At 34.7% G+C, this 10,188-nt stretch overlaps 1 protein-coding gene across 2 annotated transcripts in view; it reads left to right on the top strand.

The window, feature by feature from the left end:
• SCAMP1 (secretory carrier membrane protein 1) overlaps positions 1 to 10,188 on the top strand; it is a 121,797-nt gene that overhangs the window by 71,043 nt on the left and 40,566 nt on the right. The gene's annotated exons all lie outside the window — the stretch shown is intronic.

Raw genomic sequence — 10,188 nt, forward strand, 5'->3', positions numbered from 1 at the left:
CCACCATGCCCAGCTAATTTTTGTATTTTTAGTAGAGGCGGGGTTTCACCATGTTAACCAGGATGGTCTTGATCTCTTGACCTCGTGATCCACCCGCCTCGGCCTCCCAAAGTGCTGGGATTACAGGCGTGAGCCACCGCGCCCGGCCTCATTTTAGTTTTTTTTTTAAAGGCAGCAACATTTTAACAACTATGCTACTGGATTAAGTATAATGCTTTACATAGTATATTTTAGGTTAGGGTTAGCGTTTCCTAAGTGCATGTTCTATGGGATATTAATAGGTGCTGGGGGGAAAAAAAGAGTTCATAAGCTTAGTAAATTTGAGAACAGCTGGATAATAAAGTTAAGCAAGTTTCTTCATTTCAGAATTTCTTACACTCTTAAGTACCTCGTGTGATTTGTCCTTTATGACTTGACCATGAAACCATTATTTTTCTGTGGAGTACCTTGTTGAACTATTGCTTTAAGAAGTATTGGGAAATACTGATTGAAATGATAGTCCTGTATGGGTTCATATATGTAATAGTTTTTTAACTTGTTTTTTATTTGTGTAAAGTCACTTGTAAATAACCAACCATTTCAACTCTCATGAATAGGCTAACATTACTAGGATATATGCATGTGTTGTGAAAAGTATGTATTAGGGAAATTAGAGGGCTACATTTAAGTGTTCAATATGTTTTTCCATTGCAACCTAAAATCTCTTTAGTTAACCAGAATGAGAGAGAGAGAGAGAGACAGACAGACAGACACACCACACAGCCACCCCTGGAGAGTAGAGAGATGGGTTGGAAAGGAGTGAAACGAACGTGTTTCCTCCTTGCATGATCTGAGTTATCCCTGTTCTTTTCTTCGTTATCTAAGTGTGGCTCACAAGGCTTTTACTGTTTTTTATTTTTGACATCTAACCTCTGCCTCTCCATTACATTCCCAATATGTTATCTATCTGTGATGATGCTGGTTGGTAGGAGTGGGTATATCTTTATGAAACTTTTTTTTAAAGTGATCTGAGACTAGAGATTTTAGATTTTAAATCATCTGTGACTTACGTAGCCAAAATAAATGACTGAAAGCCAGTTTTCTGCCTCTTATTACCTGAAGTCACTTGGCATCTTTTTTTTTTTTTTTTTTCATTTTGGCAGTTGAAATAAAAATGACCTGTGAAACATTTTTACTTCTAGCATTATCCCTAGGCTGAGTTCTTAGTTGCATCTCAGTCTTTTAGAGTATATACAAATATATGAATAATCTAGTTTTCACTGTGCAGAGAGTAGAACTGAGAGGAATCCTTTTTTGTTGTTATTGTTGTTGTTGTTGTTGTTGTTCTTGTTGTTGCTGAGATGAAGTTTCGCTCTTGTTGCCCAGGCTGGAGTGCAGTGGTTTGATCTCGGCTCACTGCAACCTCCACCTCCTGGGTTCAAGCTATTCTCTCCTGCCTCAGCCTCTTGAGTAACTGGGATCACAGGCATGTGTCATCATGCCCGGCTAATTTTGTATTTTTAGTAGAGACAGGGTTTAACCATGTTGGTCAGGCTGGTCTTGAACTCCTGGCCTCAGGTTACCAGATTTGCCCACCTCAGCTTACCAGAGTGCTGGGATTATAGGAGTGAGCCACCTCACCCAGCCCCAAGATGGATACTTTTATGGGGAAAGATGAATTAAAGTATTTATAATCATTAATATACCTTTCTGTTGTGTATCTTTGGCATTTCCTTATATTGATACATTTACAGGACTTTGTTATCCATAAGGTAGTCTCATTGTAAAAACCTGAAGGAAGATTATATAGCAGAGTTTCAAATGTATGTGTTTTTTAAAGTTAAATTTATTAGTTATCAGAATTAAACATGAAGTTGTCATTTTGTTATTTATGTAGTTTACAAAGATTGTATCTTGGGGCTGGGTTACAGCTCATGCCTGTAATCCCAGCACTTTGGGAAGCAGAGGCAGGTGGATCACATGAGGTCAGGCGTTTGAGACCAGCCTGGCTAACATGGCAAAACCCCATCTCTACTAAAAATACAAAACAATAGCTGGATGTGGTGGCATGTGCCTGTAATCCCAGCTTGAGGCAGGAGAACCTGGGAGTTGGAGGTTGCAGTGAGCCAAGATGGCACCACGGCACTCCAGCGTGGGTGACAGAGTGAGACTCTGTCTCAGAAAAACAAAAAAACAACAACAAAAAAACTTGGTCCTGAATTTTGTACTTCAGCAAATCACAAGGCATTATGCAAATACTTCAAAATATTAGGTAATAACAAGGCAGCATTATTGTTGAATGTTGTTGAGTAACTATTAGAAACAGACTGACAAATAGTATTTGCATAATGCTTAATGATCCTGACTTCCTCACTTAAAAAGCTGTGTGGTTCTGGGCACATGCAGTAAAACTCAGAGCCTCATTTTGTTAGGTATAAATGAGGAATATTTGTAGAGTTGAAAGGAGGGTTAGAGATAATGTATGCATTATAGATGGTGAATAAATGGTAGCTGTACTTAATTTTTAACTGTTTTTGGACCCTCTTAGATTTTATCATTTGCATTTATGATCTATAAGTGAACTGTGATTTGTTATACATTATATTTTGCAGAGCCATTATTTGTAGCTTTGAAGACAATTTTCAAAATAGTACTTTCTCTTTTTGATTATGATATATCTAAGCATACCAAAAGAATACCTGAAACACAAGTTAGAAGACATAATAAGGAGTCATCTATGAACTTTGAGCCCACTGCCCAATTTAAGAAATGGAGCATTATTAATACCACTGAAGCGCTGGTGTGTTTCTATTTCCCTGCTCCATAGGTAACCATTAGGTTGTATTTAGATAATTTTTGCCCTTTCTCTAACTGTAATTTTAGTTTTATCATATATGTTTGTACCCCAAAATCTTTTTTTTAGCTTGTAGAGAATACTTTTAAAAGTATTTTAATTTTTATAAAAGTGACACATCTTTGTATACAGGTTATTTTATATACATTTTTAAGTAACCATACAAAGATTTTTTGGTTAAATAATGACTCCTCTTTTAATCTTTTCTACCAACAGTCTTGCCCCTGACTTACTCATGGCATTTACCTTTGTATTTTAAATAATGATCACATACTGCCATTCCTTGATTTTGTTTAAATAGCCTTATTAGGATATATTGTACATACTATAAAATTCAGTCACTCTAATGGGAAAATTCAATTTTTTTTTTTTTTTAAATTTAAGTTCTGGGATACATGTGTCAAACATGCCAGTCTGTTCCATAGGTGTACATGTGCCATGGTGGTTTGCTGTACCTATCAATCTGTCATCTAGGTGTTAAGCCCCACATGTATTAGGTATTTATCTTAATGCTCTCCCTCCCCTTGCCCCTCAGTCCCCGACAGGCCTCGGTGTGTGATGTTCCCATCCCTGTGTCCATTCGTTCTCATTGTTCAACTATCACTTCTGAGTGAGCACATACGGTGTTTGGTTTTCTGTTCTTGCATTAGTTTGCTGAGAATGATGGTTTCCAGCTTCATCCATGCCCCCGGCAAAGGACCTGAACTCATTCGTTTTTCTGGCTGTATAGTACTACTCCATGGTGTATATGTGCGACATTTTCTTTATCCAGTCTGTCATTCGTGGGCATTTGGTTGGTTCCAAGTCTTTGCCTTTGTAATTAGTGCTGCAACAAACGAATGTGTGCATGTGTCTTTGTAGCAGAATGATTTATAATCCTTTGGGTATATATTCAGCAATGAGATTGCTGGGTCAAATGGTATTTCTGGTTCTAGATCCTTGAGAAATCGCCACACTGTCTTCCACAATGGTTGAACTAATTTACACTCCCACCAATAGTGTAGTAAAAGTTGTTTCCTGGCTTTTTAATAATCACCATTCTAACTAGTATGAGATGTTATCTCATTGTGTTTTTGATCACTTCTCTGATGACTAGGGATGATGAGCATTTTTTCATATGTTTGTTGGCTGCTTAAATGTCTTCTTTTGAGAAGTGTCTGTTCATATTCTTCACCCAATTCAATTATTTTTAAGTAAATTTATAGAGTTGTGCAATCATTCACAATCGGTTTCAGAATTTTTCCATCCCTCCCAAAATTTCCCTGGATCTATTTGCACACAATCCTTATGCCTTCCCCCTAGCTCCAGGAAACCACTGATCTATTGCCTGTGTCTAAAAATTTCTCCTTTCTGTACATTTAATGTAAATGGAATCATGGAACATGTAGTCTTATGCTATTTTCTTTTACTTAAAATAATATTTTTGAGGTTTATTTGGGATGCAAAATGTGTTAGTAATTCATTTATTTTTAATTGTTAAATAGTATTCCTTTGTATTGCTATATCACATTTTATTTATGCATTCACCAGTTATTGGATCTTTGACTCTTTTCAATTTTTGGTTTTTTGGATAATACCATGAATATGCATGTGTCTTAGTTCGTTTATATTGCTCTGAAGGAACATGTGAGGTTGGGTAATTTATAAAGAAAAGTGGTTTATTTGGCTCATGATTCTGCAGAGTGTACAAGAATTATGGTGCCAGCATTTGCTTCTAGTGAGGACCTCAGATTGCTTCTCCTCCTGGTGGAAAGCAAACTGGAGCAGTTGTGAGCAGAGATCACATGGCAAGAAAGAAGAAGCCAGATGGGGGAGAGTTGCCGGGCTCTTTTTAATAGCCAGCTCTTTTGGAAACAAATAGAGAACTTACTAACCTTATCGGGAGAACTGCACTAAGCCATTCATGAGGGATCTACCCTTATACCACAGAAACCTCCTGCTAGGTCCCACCTCCAACATTAGGGATCAGATTTCAGTGTGAGGTTTAGAGGAGGTCAGACATCCAAACTATAACAGCATGAACAAATTGGTCTATGGACATACATTCATTTCTCTCGATTATAAGAGTTACCATAACAGCATTCCTAGGAGTAGCCTTACTTGGATGAATTTTTTTTTAATCATGTCTAAATTTTTAAGAAACTGCCAAACTGTTGTCAAAAGTGGCTGTGCCGTTTCACATTCCCATCAGTAACATCTGAGGGTTCTAGTTTCTTTACATCTTCACTAACTCTTAAAAACCTTTTTGTCTTTTGATTATTGCCATTTTAGTGGGTGTGTAGTAGTATCTTGTTGTGACTTTAATTTGCGTTTCCCTAGTTACTGATGAAGTTTGAGCACTGTTTTATTTGCTTATTAGACACGTGTGTCTTTTTGGTGAAATGTTTGTTCAAGTTTATTGTCTATTTTGAAAATTGGGTCGTTGACTTCTTACTATTAAGTTTGTTAAAAAAAATATATTTTGTTGTAAGAATTCTGTATTAGAGATACAGGGTTTTTTTGTTTGGTTTTTAACAATTTGCAGATATTTTATCCCAGTTTGTGGTTTCTTAGCGGGGCCTTAAGAAGCACAAAAACATTCAGTTTTAAGGGTCTAATTTATCAGTTTTTTTTGTTTTGTTAGTATCATGTCTAAGATCCTTTTGCATAACCCAAGGCCGTAAAGATTTTCTCTTATATTTTCTTCTAGAAGTTTGAAGTTTATCTCTTGTGTTTAGGTGTGTAATACATTTTGAGTTAATGTTTGTTTAGTGTGTACGAGGGTTGTCTTTATTAGTGTGTAAGGGTCTAAATGCATCTTTTTGCTGTGGATATCCAAATATTCCTACACAATCTGTTAAAAAGACTATATTTTATAAATTGTCTTTTTGTACTTTTGTTGAAAAATCACTTGTCCATAAATGGATAGGTCTATTTTTGGACTTTTCCTGTTGAATTGTTTGGACACTTTTCTTGCAAATCCGTTGACTAGTGATGTAAGGATTTATTTTTGGATTCAGTTCTGATCTATTGAACTATAGGCCCATCTTTATACCAATATGCCCTTCCTGACTAATGTTGCTTTATGGTGAGTCAGTCTTTCGACTTTCTTCTTTTTCAGAATTGTTTTGGCTATTCAGAGTTGTTTACATTTCATGTAAATTTTGGACTCAGCCTGTTTCTACAAAAAAAAAAAAAATCTGCTGTGATTTTGATAGGGATTGAGTTAAAGTTGTAAGCCAGTCTGGGGAGAATTGATACCCTAACAGTATTGATTTTGTGAATATCAATTTCTCTCCATTTATTTAGATTTTTATAATATCTGTCAGTCATGTTCTTCAGTTTTAATTGCACGAATCTGATACTTCTTTTGTTAAATTTGTTACTAAGTATTTTATGTTATTTTAGGTGGAATTATTTTTTAAATGTTCTCTTTGGATTGTTTGTTGCTAGTAGTTAGAAATAAAGTTGTATTTTGTATGTTGCTCTTATATCATTCTACCATGCTAACCTCCTTCACTAATTTTAGTAGTTTGTGTGTGTGCATGTGCTGATGACATGCATGCTCATATTCCTTGGGATTCTATATATGTTATGATAATGCCATCTGCAAATAAAAATGTTGATTATTCCTTCCAAAGTAGTTATCTTTAATCAGTCTGCCTGCCTTCTTTCTTCCGTTTGCCTTATTAAATTGGCTACAGCTTCTAGAATAGTGAGAGTAAAAGTAGAAAGAATGACATCTATGCCTTGTCCCCAATTTTAAGGGAGAGCATTCACCATTAAGTGTGATGTTGACTGTGGATGTAGATTTTTTTGTAGATGCCCTTTGTTTGTCTGAGGAACCTATCTTCTGTTTCCAGTTTGTTGAGAGTTGTTTTTTCTTTTCTTTTTTTAAATCATGAATGATGTTGGATTTTTCCAGATGCTTTTCTGTTGCCATGATCTGTGGACATAATCTTATGATCTTTGTCCCCTTTAATTCTATTAATATGGTGAGTTACATTGATTGACTTTTGTAAACCAATCCTGCGTTTCTGGCATATATTCCACTTGGTCATGTGAGTCCCTTCTGGGAGTTGCAGTGAGGGTGCCGATTTTTATGATGTGCCCTACGTTGGTTGAGATACCTTGCTTGAGAGAGTTGTGGGAAATGAGAGCAGTTCTAGGCAAGAATGCCACAGACGGATGCTATTCTTACCAGAGTTCAGTAGTTTTCTTTAGTAAATGTTTCTCAGTTTGTTGTGTTGTATGCCTTTGGTCAGAATACCGAAATGGTTGTTTTTGAGTTTGATTCATATATATCGTACTTTGAGAAGCGGATTTGTTGCCTTCCTCATTCTGTCATGCTGGAAGTGAGTTTCCATTTCTTGATTTTTAAGTTTTAGTTGTCTTCTACTAATTTGCTGCTATGGAGAATAAAGCTTCAGCTTTTCTAAAGCTTGTGTTGCCCCTTTCCCCCAGAGTCCTTCTGTTATATGTAACAATGATTTTAGGATAGATTAGTATTTGGAGTTATTTATTACTATGTAAATAGTATTTATAGCTGCACTTAATAGCATATTGTGATTATATTTTTCATACAGCTATATTGCTACAGTAAATAATTGCCTTATTTTGTTCTGTTTCTTCTTTTTACACACATACAGACTCCTTCCTTCCTTCCTGATTCTATTTTTTCTGGCAAAATTGAAAACTGTGTTCATCCTGTCTGTTTCTATAACAAGATTTTATTTTTTCCAAAGCAGTCTCAATCTCTTCATGAGGAAGGGTCATATACCTGTAAGAAGAACCTAGTGCTTATCAGATTCTTTTAAATGTGTGTATAAATATATACTGCTTTAGAGTCTACTAATCATGTTCAGTACTTTGTATTATTTAATCTTTACAATCTTTTGAGCAAGTCATTAGGAATTGAGGTTTTAACCCACCTCTTCAGACTAGAAGCTTAGGATGTTGTGTTCCATTTTACTTTGTTATATTTATGTTATCATTTAGTTTGCAGGGAATCCAGGTACATCAGTGATTTCCACACAATATGTTAACTTACTTTTTAGAATATTTACTAACAATGTTTATTTCTTGACTAACTCTTTAACCAATATAGTTACAAAGTTCTGTGCCCACTGAGTATTGAGAATGTGGAGAAGATAAATAACTTGTTAACTTTGTATGCATCTTATTTCATAATAGTTTTATAAGTATGATCTAAGGACTCTTGGGGTCATCCTTTCAGAGAGCTTACATTCCTCCTTTTTCTAGCAGTACATCTATATGAAGCAGATTTCTTCATTTTCAAGCAAAACAGCATATAACAGATTGAGTGCAGATACAGATATAAGAAACCATATAGATAAAACTATGCTAGGATTTTCAAAACCCTGAAACCAACACTCCTGTACACACTTGAAAGAATATATAAACTCTTATTGGGTAAAATGTTCTAAAATGTTTCAAAATGTTCAAAATGCTTTTGTACCTTTTTTTGAGCATTTTGTAAAATGTTAAAATGCTTTTGCAGACCCATCTATAGGTTGCCAACCAAAAAAACCTACTTTATATATAAAGTTGACAGTGTATACGTAGTGACAGTCTCTCTTCATTAATGTGCTTATACCGTTTATGTTTAATATAATTACTGATCTGCTTGGATTAAAATCTGTCATTTTACCATCTATTTTCTGTTTATTCCAACTATTCTTTTTCTTTTCCTTTCTTTTTGCCTTCTTTTGGATCAGTTGAGTATCTTTTAATGACCGTCTTCGCCCCTGTTTCTTCATCATTTATCTCTTAAAGACATTTTTTAGTGATGCCTTAGTTTTTATAATATATGTCTCTAATCATACTCTGTATTCAAATAATATTATTCTGCTTCATATGTACAGTAAGGACTTCTCAGCAGGGTACTCTCAGTTCCCCCTTCCCAACTTTTATACAATTATACAATGTATTTTTTTATGTATATATGCTAGAAACACAGTACACTGGCTTTTTAAAAATATTAATTTTGGTAGGTACATAGTAGGTGTGTATGTTTGTGGGATATATGAGATATTTTGATACAGGCATGCATTACATAATAATTACATTATGGAAAATGGGATATCTATCCCCTCAGGCATTTATCCTTTGTGTTACAGCCAGTTTAGTTATACTCTTTATTTTCAAATCTACAATTCTTTTGACTGTAGTCATCCTGTTGTGCTATCAAATACTAAGTGATTCATTCTTTGTAATAATTTTTTTGTACCCATTAACCATTGCTACCTCGCCAGTGCCCTGGCTTCGTCCCACCACCCTTCCCGGCCTCTGGTCACCATCCTTCTCTCTGTCTCCATGTGTCACTACTTTTGCTTTAAGCAGTCAATTGTCTCTAGAAAAATTAAAAATAAGAAAAAATGAATTTTACATTGGCCTTAATACCATTTCAACACTTTTCATTTGTGTATGTGGCTGTGTATGTGGAGATCCTTGTTTCTGTATCATATCATAATCTCTTTGCCAGAAAATTTTTCTTTAATATTTTTGGTAGCACAGGTCTGCTAATAATCAATTGTCTGAATTTTGTCTGAAAAAGACTTTATTTTTTATTCATTTTTGAAATATATTATCAATAAGTATAATATGGGTTCACAGGTGTTTTTATTGTTTTTATTTTATTTCGTACTTTAAACACATCATTTTCATATATTTTGGCTTGCAAAGTTTCTGGCTAGAAGTCTGCTATAATTCTTACCCTTGTTTTTCTGTATGTAGTGTGTCTTGTTTTCTCTGGCTGCCTTCAAGATTTTTTCTTTATTTCTTGTTTTGGGCTATTTGAATATGATGTGTTAAAGTACATGTGTGTGTATTTGAATATGATGTGTTAAAGTACATGTGTGTGTATTTGAATATGATGTGTTAAAGTACATGTATGTGTGAGATGTGTGTGACGTATATGCATGTGTTTCTGTGTTTATCCTTAGTGTTGTCTAATGTTCTTGGATCTGTGATTTGGAGTCTTCATTAATTTTGGAAAATTCTTACTTTCTCTTTACATATTTCTTTTGTAACTTCTTTATCATCTGTTTCTGTAATTTCCATTACATACATGTCATACTTTTTGATATTGCCTTACATCTCTTAGATGTTCTATTCTTTTTTATTTCCATTCTTTCTTTCTTTTGCATTTCAGCATGTATATTTCTATTTTCAAGTTCACGGATTCTCTCCCTCCCTCAGTTTTGCTGGGGATATTGATAAGCTTCTCAAGTACTCTTCATTTCTGTTATGATGTTTTTCATTTCGACCATATTCATTTGGTAATTTCCTTTATCTTATATATATGCTAAGATGCCCCATCTCCTCATGCATGTTGGCCACCTTTTTTTTTTTTT

This window comes from Cebus imitator, unplaced genomic scaffold (genome assembly GCF_001604975.1).
Source record: "Cebus imitator isolate Cc_AM_T3 unplaced genomic scaffold, Cebus_imitator-1.0 Scaffold50, whole genome shotgun sequence".
Lineage (NCBI taxonomy): Eukaryota > Metazoa > Chordata > Mammalia > Primates > Cebidae > Cebus > Cebus imitator.